At 51.2% G+C, this 8,975-nt stretch overlaps 2 protein-coding genes across 3 annotated transcripts in view; one reads left to right on the forward strand and one right to left on the reverse strand.

Annotated features, from left to right (window-relative positions):
- Nucleotides 1–8,975, forward strand: part of LOC105997205 (radial spoke head 14 homolog) — a 75,935-nt gene that overhangs the window by 55,605 nt on the left and 11,355 nt on the right. The gene's annotated exons all lie outside the window — the stretch shown is intronic.
- The window catches only part of Gnaz (guanine nucleotide binding protein (G protein), alpha z polypeptide), a 50,296-nt gene extending 41,321 nt beyond the window's left edge, over nucleotides 1–8,975 (reverse strand). Inside the window, exon 1 of one of the 2 annotated variants that reach the window (XM_013031537.1) lies at nucleotides 8,930–8,975. The gene's annotated coding sequence lies outside the window, so the exon portion shown is untranslated. Of the gene's footprint in view, nucleotides 1–4,159; nucleotides 4,230–8,929 lie in introns of those variants that run through there. The other variant, XM_013031536.1, reaches the window with a different exon arrangement.

An 8,975-nucleotide genomic window follows, 5' to 3' on the forward strand; every position in this document is an offset into this window, starting at 1 on the left:
CACACACACACACATGCACACACATGCACACACACACACACGCACACACACACATGCACACACACATGCACGCGCACACACACATGCACACACACATGCACACACACACACATGCACACACACACATACGCGCACACACACACACCATGTAGTTCTTCAGCTCACTTTGCACTCTTGGCCCTTTCCCACCCAGCATTTAGCCTCCTTCCTGTGCCAGTGATAGGGGCATTTCCCCAAACCCTGGAAAGCTCAGGGTCTAGGGCTGCAGCTCATCCTATCCTAGAACATACATGGGCTTGAGATCAAGTAGTAGAGGGCAAGCTCAGCCCCCTCCAGTACAGGGGGCAGGGATGAGGGTGTTGTTATGGCCAAGAGGCTCCCCAGAGGAAATGTGTGCAGCTGGAGGATAGGTAGGGACAAGAGAAGCCCCTTCAGTGCTTCTGTTCAGTCCCAGCCATAGGGCAGGGCAGGGAAGGGCAGGGCTGGGAATGTGTGTGCGTGCATGGTGTTATCATAGAGGAAATCGATGCCTGGCACTGGCCCAGTGTTTAAGGGAAATGAATAGATTTTGGCCGAGGACAAAGAGAGTTTGATTAATCAGAAATTGGATAATGGCGGCAACACTCTAATTATTTTTCTTCCCGGCATTTTATGGAGAAATATGTTTACACAGCATATCAGAGGTAATGGAGTGGGTGCGGGGGGCTGCCATACTTAAGAGGGAAAGTCTAGCTTGGGGACAGGCCGCTTGGACCCACACTAGCATTGATGGATGGTAAGGGTGCTGGTAACCAGTCCAGAGAGCCACAGGAAGCAGGAAAGGTAGATGGGACATGCCTGAGATGACACACAGCTAGAACAGCTAAGGCTACAGAGGACATGCCATACAGAGTGGAGCAGGAGAGAGGAAAGAAGTATAGGACAGTCAATCAACACAAAGCCCCCACCCTAATCTAGAGACTGCTGCTTCCCTGGCTCACCACCTCCCTCCCTTTCATCCAACTCCATAATAGCACAGGAGCAAAAGAGCAAATGCCACCAGCTCAAGTCAAGCTGCTTCTCCCACGAGGATCTCAGGCCTTGCTGGAGCCGGCACCATAAGAGGTGCTGAGGGGTCTAGATCTTCAAACCTGCATCAAAGAGGGTCTCCAGAGATCACCCACCTCCGCAGTGTGCAGGATATTCTCATTTTGAAGGCTGATGGATCATTCCATGGCCCACGTCAGATAGGAGCATTGGGTCCCCCCATAGGACAAAAAGCCTATAACTCACATACCACATTTCTCCCTATTCCCTCTTCCCATGCTGCCCACACTCGACACAGCTTAGTACCTCCTTTCATTGTCACCTGATCCATATAGACAGGTAGCATTCTTGGGGATCCATTTTGGAACAAAACCCTATATGAACTTTATGTCTAGGAATAGGCTCTCAACCTTGCTAAGCGGTTGAGACTCTGCCTTTTTTTCTTCACTAGTTAATTCATTTATTCTGTGTACAGAGATTGTCATGGGCCAGGCAGGAGGCAAGGAATCAGCTAAGAGGAGAAGAGTCAACAAATAATGATCTGAGCTGCTCATAAACTCCATATGTCAGCTGGGGAAGCACTGAGGATGGAGCACTGGAAATCCTCATCTAGTATGGGGTCAGGGGCACTGTTCCCACGGAAGGAGAGATAGGGATGAGATAGGGCAACACTCAAGTTGCCTCTCTCAGGGGTGTGGCACGAGAAAGGAAAGGGCCAGATGCAAAAGGTTCAAGACTGGCCAGCTGCTGGCAAGCATGTCTTAACCCTGACTCCTGGACCTGCTAAAGACATCATAATCAACCATGCTATGCTTCCTCTCTGAGCTACAATATACCCTTAGAATCCTCTTCAGCACTGTGCTTTAGGCAGCCACTCCAAGTTTGGAATAGAAAGTAAAAACTTCTTATTCAGTACCCCTGACTCAGCCAGAGCCGTCATGTTAAGGGTGAGGTAGGCTGGGAGTGCATCTCAGTTGTAGACCACTTGCCTAACATGGGTGAGGCTCTGAGTTTCACACTTAGCACTGTATAAATACATACATACACATATGCATGCATGTATGCATGCTTACCAAACAATAAAGTTGAGGAAATCAAGGCTTACAAAGTAAAAAGATTTACCAGGTTCACCTTTATAGGTAGACCCAGATCCGGACAGGCTGCTCCTTGTCCTAGGGAGCAAGATCCATGAGCATCTGGAAAGGCCACTCTGCTATCACCATTTTCCTTTATTTCTAGCAGAGTCTTGTCTCATGTTCTTAGTATACTTTCCTATGGACAAACCTCTGTATGTCATAACTATGTGAATCTTCCCCACATTTGACCAAGTCCTGGATGAGGCACATCACATCACTGAAGGTGACACCAGGTATCAGCCTGAATCATCCAATTCAGTGGAAGAAGACAGACAATCCTCTCACCTCGGTTGACAAGTGCACCATGGTTGAGCCAGATGGGACCCAGTTTGTGGATGGCTTGTGTTGTGTAATCAACCCAAGGTGCCCATCCTATACTGTTCAGACAGGATGAATGGGGGCATGTCTGCTTGGGAGTGCTTGCTCACTGTCCACAAGGACTTCCTGGACATATCCTGGGAGGCAAGCGGAGCAAAATTCTTGCCTCACAGAGCTTACACTGAAGCCCAGAAGACAAAAGAAAACACAATAATTAAATAAAATATGGAGCATATAGACTACGACAAGTGCCAAGGGGAAAGAAAGCATTCGGAAGGGACACTGGAGAATGTAGGGGGCACAGGCATTATTACAGACAGGCCCCAACAAGCCTCAAGTGGGCATGAGGTTGAGGATCTAGAGACTCCTTTTATGTGGCAATATCTGAGAAGGAGTAGCAGCTGCAAGACCCAGCTGGTTTTGTGGAGAAAAAAACCAGAGCAGCTGGAGGACAATAATTTTAGGCAAAAACCAAGCATGTGCAAAGATGGCAAGTTCCCATGCCACCTCCACTAAGGACCTGACCTGGCAGCAAGCTCCCAGTCACCAGCCTAGTGTTAGCGTAGAAGGGAACTTGTAGCCTATGAGCTTCTGTTCTCACTTTATAAAGAAAAGAAAACAGAGGCCCAAAGAGGTGTATATAGCATCAGTCCAAGGGGACTGGTTGCAGGACCTGAACAAGTCCCTAAGCTGCCTCTCCGAGGGGTGGATTGAGAATGGATCAGGCTGGAAGGAGGTGGCCTATGTGGAACATGCCAGGGCCCAAGAGCTGGAAGCACTGCCATGTTGGCTCTGGCTCAGGTCTTACCAGGCCTCCTCCACCATCCTCCTCATGACCAACTAGGCAATGGAGCCAGGCTGTGCAGAAGGAGGCTGGGCCACCTCAAGGTGCTGAGAACCCTCAGGTTCCTGGACATCTACAGTCTTTGTCCTTGTGCTGGCAGCTCTAGTGGTGAGAAGATGAGATGAGCACTGGCCTGCTGGAAGCACTTGGCTATGAAATCCAGGACAGATTTTCTGTGCCTCATGCCATTGAGAACACCTATATCTGTCTCTGGAAAAGCATGCACACAGTCCGTTACTCCACCCTCCCAACATTTTGAGGGATTTTGGATTTCATGACTCACAGAGGAAGCCTCAACAAGGTGGTAAAAGGACTCAGACCTGGCCCCACTGAGGAACCTTGTCTTGGCAGCTCTCTACCCCAGGAGCAAGGGTCTGAAAAGTTCTCTCTGACCACTGTGCCCCCACCCCCAGCATGGCCATGACCATAAGAGACCAGGCTGAACTCTCAGGTTTAGGCCATGTTTCTGGTTTAAGGCTGATAGGAGAAACAGCAAGTTGCCACTGTTTGTAAGGCCCCTCCCTGCACTGTGGCTTTTAACAGTCTAGTTCTTAGCACTGTTCAATGAATTCTCCAGGGATATCTCTAAAAGAGAGTTATACCTTAATTTAGAAGCAAATAACTCAAAACTCCGTGATGAAGCAGACGCCTGTGGAAAAGAGATGAACTCAAGGAAGCCATTGTGTGCAGATGCCAGCCGTGCTCACACAAGGTCTGCTTCTGGCCGACTTCCAGATGTGCTACTTGCTGACCAAGGGGCTGCTAGCTTCTGGGGATGTACAAACAGAGGGGGAAGAGGTGATTCTTCCCCATCTGCAGGCGATTCTTCACTTACTTTGTGACTTTGGGCTCCTGGACAGGGAGGCTAGGGCAAGAATCGCAGGCTGGGTTTGACTGGTCCCAATCCATGTGGCCACTCAGAGAAAGGAAAGGGAAAGAAAAGGAGTGAGGACACATCATGGCCTTATTAGGCCTTTTCTCTCTACCCACCACAGCCTTAGTACTGTCCCCATGGTCTGTAGGACCAGGCCAGTTTCCCAGGTACACACCTAAGTAGTCATATAGGACCCCACGGTAGGCTTAATGCCCTGTGACATGTCACCATCATGCAATGGATAATAATGTCTTAATAACCCCATAAATTGTGCATCCAGAGCTGCCAATTTGCTCAGTCCCCAGGTACCCATCTGCCCTGGTATTTGTTTCAGGAGACATACCCTCTGGATGCCTTCTTTTCCAGACTCCTGAGAGGCTATCATGAAGGCCCTCTTACTCCACAGGCTTACCAGCCCACAGACTAGCCCAGCACGTTTTGGACGCATCTACTTTTGATACTCAAGTACCCTTAGCCGCTTCTCTCAGACTCTGATGTCAAGGATTCCAGGTTGCTAGCTCTAGCCGCACTCTTCTCTCTCGCCACCACATAGGCCTATATCTACTAGGATCTTAGATCAACTCCTGGTCCTCTGTGTCTCACAAATGAGACCATCCATGTATTCCTCAGCCAGAGCCAAGGCTCTATCCATCACCAGGTCTGATCTACCACTCTTGAAAATGAATCTCTAATTCAGCCACCTCTCATCTCTGCTGTTCCCACCTCACTGTTCATCTTCCTCACCTGAAATGTAACATGGCTATAGATAACTTCAAGTCTTACCTCTAGCTCAGTTTACTCTCTCATATCAACAGAGGTCTTTGTGTAAATGTGTATATATGTCTGTAGGCATATATGTATGTATGTACATATGTATGTATGTATGTATGCATGCCTGCATGCATACATTTGATTTATTTTAGGTGCAGGGTGGGGGTGGGGTAAGAACCCAAGGCCTCACCCCTTCTAGGCAATTACTCTACCATTGAGCTATACTCTAAGCCCAGCAGAGCTCTTTTGAAAAGCATAAATTAGTTCAAATCTCCCCTTTGCTCTAAACAGGTCTTCCTACCTATCTCACTGGAAGTAGGAATCCTTCCCAGACAACCTACCAACAACCCTACACTGGGCTCCAGTCATCTGGCTTTTCCCTCCCTCCCTCCCTCTCTCCCTCCCTCCCTCTCTCTCTCCCTCCCTTCCTTCCTTCTCTCTTGCTCTCTCTGTCTCCTCCCCGCCCGCCCCCCCCACCTCTCTGACAAGCTCTTGCTATGTAGCTATGTAACTAGGCTGGTCTCAAACTCCCCACCAAGCACTAGTTTATGAGTCTATGACACTATGCCCAGGTTTAGCCACCTGGTCTTCTGGCAGGGCTTCTAGCAGCTCAGCAGTGTTCCCTCAATGCCTCTGCACCTGCTGTGCCCTCCTAGTATGCCTCTTCTTCGAACACAACATAACTTGCCTAGGGCTACTCCACGGCACAGTACTAGTCCCACCTCAGAGACGTCATGTCCTCACCCCTGCTTTTGGTTTCAGTGTTCCACACAGCAAGGTGCTCATCCCCCTGTTCTTGGTTACATGTGTTATTGTCCATATACGAGATGTGAGCCCTAGGAGAGGGCACTGCATCCCTGCCATACCCCTGGGCCAGCATGCAGCAGACACGCGTAAATATTAGCTGAATGAATGAATGAAGGCCTTGTATAAGGTTAGGGTTCTGCTCCTCAGGCTCATAAGAGGGCTGGTGTCAGCTCCAGTGTGCTCCAGGATTGACATGCGGTCCCTGTGGGCTCATTCTTATGAAGAGCTTCCACTGCCATTGTGGACAACACAAGGGGCTAAACACGTGGGAAGGCTGGTGTGGGAGCTAGGCAGGGCACTTATGGCTCTGTTTACAGATAAGGACAAGAAGGCTCTGAGAAGATGGGACTGAATCAAGAGGCAGTGGGATCAGAGCCTGATCCTACTTCTTCTTTATACCTAAATTGGAGTTCTTGTGTCATGAGAAGCTGGGTGCCCCTGTGCCCTTCCCAGTCCACACAGCTGCAGTGTGGCAGCTGTTGGGGACTGACCTTTGGGGTCTGCCCTGATGCCTCTACTTCCCTTCATATTAATTTTAGTCAACATAGGACTCACAGGCTGCCCTTGAGGTTCTACTGTTACCCCAGTTTCCTTCCTTGGGACTTTGGAAGATAGGTACACTAATCTGCCTCCTTCAGAGTTCCCCTTTGCCTGCTGTGGTCAGGGTCTGTGAGCTTGCCTTTATAGGCAGAGTGTTTATGTCTCCCAGGTTGCCTTATCCTAGCTTCCAGGGAAGGAAACCACATGCACAGCTGTCCAAATTCACACACCAGACAACTGAGTGGCTAGGCTGAGGCCATGCTCTGAGTTCAGTTGTGAGAAGGCCTACCACTTTAGCAGCCAAGTCTTTACAATTACCCAGATGTTTGCTAGAATCACCCTAGAAGCTCCTGATGTCCAGACCAAGCCATTTTTTTTTCTTTTGGGAAACAAGTTTGAGAGGCAGAGCACAGAAGAGGAATCTATCTCTGTCTCCAAACCAGAGTCCATAGCAGGCCCCTTGGATGAGTCGAGCGGAAAAACAGACCACATACTCCATGCAGGCAGGCCCTGTTCTTAATACCAGTTCTTGGGCTTTAGCTAAAATGTGTGTAGGTGGGGGAGGGGGGGATACTACCCAAATGAGTAATAAACAGCCCTTTCAAAGACAGAGAGACAGACAGACCCACAGAGCAAAGAAAGATGGGGGAAGGGCAAACCACTCTGTAAGTGAGGGAACAGATCTAGGGCAGAAGGTAACTCCGGCCTTCCAAGGGGGAAGAACTCTGTCTTATTCACCGCCTGTTGCAGAAAATCAACATCTGTTAGAGGAACACACAGGAAGAATTAAACCAAATGCCAGTATCTCATCATTCCAAAGGAGGCACATTGAAGGCACACTGATTCATGCAAACAGGAGCCAGCCCTCTATACCCCCTACTGATCCCTAGGTGCACATTCCTAGGTCATAGTCACAAATCTCAAATACCCACAAGCAAAAGACACAGAATCACTAGCTAAGCATTGTCCCTACACAAATGACTCCTTCCTGGCTTAAAAAGGGGCTGGATAGTTACCTAGAGCATTGGCCCTGCCCAAAGGACAGGGTGCCTGGAATGGCAGCCGGAGATTTCAAGTAACTAGTTCTCTCTGATCTTTAAAGTTCTTTCCCAAGCCCACTTCATTTCAAAAGGTCTCAGAACTGTTCCCCTTTTAGAGATACAAAGGCTGCAGTCTCCATCAGGGCAGACAGCTAACAAGCAATGGGGTCATTCCATTTCCCCAGACCTCCCAGTCCTGTGGAGCCTCCTACCTCCTTTCCTTCCATACCTCTGATTTCTTCTCAAGGAAGCCTAGCATTCCCACGAGAACCAGCTGCCTAAGCTCCTCTTAGTCTCCATCTACTCTCTCCCCTCTGCCTGCAATGCCCACCCCAACCCTGCCAGTGTCCTTCAAGCTCCAGTTCAAATGTCACTGCCCACAGGCAGGTTGGAACCAAGCTGGTGGCAACTCCCAAGTGCCTTGCACTGGGGGTTGGGTTATCTGGGCACAGACAATTCTTCCCTATGGGGAGGTGAGTCAGTCCTGGGAGGGCAGTCTCAGTCCATTCCCACTCTGTCCACCCAAGCAGGGTGTGTGTGTGGGGGGGGGAGGGAAAATATTTGCTTAATTGAATTTGGCAAAGGAGCTTCTTCCAGACAGGGATGAGGGCAGCAGGACTGATCTCCAGGGCACAGAAATCATTTGAGGCAGAAAGGAGCCTGTCAGCTGCTCAGCTGCTTCCCCAAGCCAGACAGACTTCAGTTACCAGGCCAGTCCCTCCACCTGAGACTCAGACTCCAGGGAACCCTACTCTTGTTTGGAACTGCCTTCCCATCCTTTGCTCGGTAATAGGAGTCCCAATTCTCGGCCTAGACAGATTCCTGCCACCGTCACCCAGTCTCAGCACCTCCCAAAAGGCAGAGCCCCTCTGGCATTCACTGCAGGATACCGAACCCCAGTTCTCAGGCCCTCCCTCAAACACCCCCACCGCCTTTTAAGGGAAAAAATATTGAGCTGGGAACATATTACAATCGTACCAGGTCGATACTCCTCTCCTGCTCTAAATGCCTCCTAGGAACCTGCTAGCTCCAAGAGCAATGACCGAAAACTGCGAACTGTCTGTCCCCAGGCCCAGGCCTTCGGGGCCCTCTCCTCCTTTCCGGCCAAGGCCACGCGTTGGCGCTCCGGCCACCCAGGGTCGCCTTCGCCCCTCCATCCCCGGCGGGAGACCCCGCCTTAGCGCCGCTCCTGCAGGTCGTCCGGCCTGGGTTCTGCACCAGAGGCCGCTCTGGGTGCTCAGAGGCCCCGAGAGGCATGCTAGCCGCCCCCTGCCCATCCTCGCAGGCCCACAGTCGCCCCTTCCAGAGGCGTCCTCAGCCCCGCGCGCCTCCCTCCCGCCGGCACCTGTCAGGCCTTCGGCCAACCCCCCCTGCCCACCTGGCAGACAGCCCCGCCCTGCCGGCCCCCCACCCCGGAGGGGCATCCCTGACACTGGTGTCCTCCAAGCCCCGAGAAATCTCGAGCACAAAGGCCCAGGCAGGGCCCCGGGTGGGGGTGGGGTGGCGCCCCGACCGCGCCCCCGACCTCCCGGGGTTCGCCGAGCGCGCCCCGGCTGCAGGTCCGCTCACTCACCTCCCGGCCGCGGCACCGTGCATCTGCCGAGCTGATCTGGGCAGGG

This window comes from Dipodomys ordii, unplaced genomic scaffold (genome assembly GCF_000151885.1).
Source record: "Dipodomys ordii isolate 6190 unplaced genomic scaffold, Dord_2.0 Scaffold141, whole genome shotgun sequence".
NCBI classification, from domain to species: Eukaryota; Metazoa; Chordata; class Mammalia; order Rodentia; family Heteromyidae; genus Dipodomys; species Dipodomys ordii.